Here is a 2,500-nt window from a genome sequence, read left to right as displayed (position 1 = left end):
GCCACCCGGGGGGTTCCAGGGTGCTGAGATGGCTGACGTTTTGCTCCGCTCTCGACGGTCACCGCGCAACGCAAGAACAGGCCAAAAACTGGCCAAAACGGCCCAAAAACGGGCCAAAACTGGCCATTTTTGGCTGCGCGAGCGAGCGGCGAGTGGCGGACAGCGAGCGAAGCGAGAGGCAGCACCGTCCCTGCTATACGAAAGCCCCATCCAGCCCTGTGCCACCCGGGGGGTTCCAGGGTGCTGAGATGGCTGACATTTTGCTCCGCTCACGACGGTCGCCGCACCACGCAAGAACAGCCCAAAAACAGGCCAAAACGGCCCAAAAACGGGCCAAAACTGGCCATTTTTGGCTGCGCGAGCGAGCGGCGAGCGGCGGACAGCGAGCGAAGCGAGAGGCAGCACCGTCCCTGCTATACGAAAGCCCCATCCAGCCCTGTGCCACCCGGGGGGTTCCAGGGTGCTGAGATGGCTGACGTTTTGCTCCGCTCACGATGGTCACCGCACCACGCAAGAACAGCCCAAAAACAGGCCAAAACAGCCCAAAAACGGGCCAAAACAGGCCATTTTTGGCTGCGCGAGCGAGCGGCGAGCGGCGAACAGTGAGCGAAGCGTGAGGCAGCACCGTCCCTGCTATACGAAAGCCCCATCCAGCCCTGTGCCACCCGGGGGGTTCCAGGGTGCTGAGATGGCTGACGTTTTGCTCCGCTCTCGACGGTCACCGCGCAACGCAAGAACAGGCCAAAAACGGGCCAAAACGGCCCAAAAACGGGCCAAAACTGGCCATTTTTGGCTGCGCGAGCGAGCGGCGAGTGGCGGACAGCAAGCGAAGCGAGAGGCAGCACCGTCCCTGCTATACGAAAGCCCCATCCAGCCCTGTGCCACCCGGGGGGTTCCAGGGTGCTGAGATGGCTGACATTTTGCTCCGCTCACGACGGTCGCCGCACCACGCAAGAACAGCCCAAAAACAGGCCAAAACGGCCCAAAAACGGGCCAAAACTGGCCATTTTTGGCTGCGCGAGCGAGCGGCGAGCGGCGGACAGCGAGCGAAGCGAGAGGCAGCACCGTCCCTGCTATACGAAAGCCCCATCCAGCCCTGTGCCACCCGGGGGGTTCCAGGGTGCTGAGATGGCTGACGTTTTGCTCCGCTCACGATGGTCACCGCACCACGCAAGAACAGCCCAAAAACAGGCCAAAACAGCCCAAAAACGGGCCAAAACAGGCCATTTTTGGCTGCGCGAGCGAGCGGCGAGCGGCGAACAGTGAGCGAAGCGTGAGGCAGCACCGTCCCTGCTATACGAAAGCCCCATCCAGCCCTGTGCCACCCGGGGGGTTCCAGGGTGCTGAGATGGCTGACATTTTGCTCCGCTCACGACGGTCGCCGCGCCACGCAAGAACAGCCCAAAAACAGGCCAAAACAGCCCAAAAACGGGCCAAAACAGGCCATTTTTGGCTGCGCGAGCGAGCGGCGAGCGGCGAACAGCGAGCGAAGCGTGAGGCAGCACCGTCCCTGCTATACGAAAGCCCCATCCAGCCCTGTGCCACCCGGGGGGTTCCAGGGTGCTGAGATGGCTGACATTTTGCTCCGCTCACGACGGTCGCCGCGCCACACAAGAACAGCCCAAAAACAGGCCAAAACAGCCCAAAAACGGGCCAAAACAGGCCATTTTTGGCTGCGCGAGCGAGCGGCGAGCGGCGAACAGCGAGCGAAGCGTGAGGCAGCACCGTCCCTGCTATACGAAAGCCCCATCCAGCCCTGTGCCACCCGGGGGGTTCCAGGGTGCTGAGATGGCTGACATTTTGCTCCGCTCACGACGGTCGCCGCGCCACGCAAGAACAGCCCAAAAACAGGCCAAAACAGCCCAAAAACGGGCCAAAACAGGCCATTTTTGGCTGCGCGAGCGAGCGGCGAGCGGCGAACAGCGAGCGAAGCGTGAGGCAGCACCGTCCCTGCTATACGAAAGCCCCATCCAGCCCTGTGCCACCCGGGGGGTTCCAGGGTGCTGAGATGGCTGACGTTTTGGTCCGCTCTCGACGGTCACCGCGCAACGCAAGAACAGGCCAAAAACTGGCCAAAACGGCCCAAAAACGGGCCAAAACTGGCCATTTTTGGCTGCGCGAGCGAGCGGCGAGTGGCGGACAGCGAGCGAAGCGAGAGGCAGCACCGTCCCTGCTATACGAAAGCCCCATCCAGCCCTGTGCCACCCGGGGGGTTCCAGGGTGCTGAGATGGCTGACATTTTGCTCCGCTCACGACGGTCGCCGCGCCATGCAAGAACAGCCCAAAAACAGGCCAAAACGGCCCAAAAACGGGCCAAAACTGGCCATTTTTGGCTGCGCGAGCGAGCGGCGAGCGGCGGACAGCGAGCGAAGCGAGAGGCAGCACCGTCCCTGCTATACGAAAGCCCCATCCAGCCCTGTGCCACCCGGGGGGTTCCAGGGTGCTGAGATGGCTGACGTTTTGCTCCGCTCACGATGGTCACCGCACCACGCAAGAACAG

Source organism: Musa acuminata, unplaced genomic scaffold (assembly GCF_036884655.1).
Source record: "Musa acuminata AAA Group cultivar baxijiao unplaced genomic scaffold, Cavendish_Baxijiao_AAA HiC_scaffold_37, whole genome shotgun sequence".
NCBI lineage: Eukaryota > Viridiplantae > Streptophyta > Magnoliopsida > Zingiberales > Musaceae > Musa > Musa acuminata.
This window is presented reverse-complemented; position numbering follows the sequence as displayed.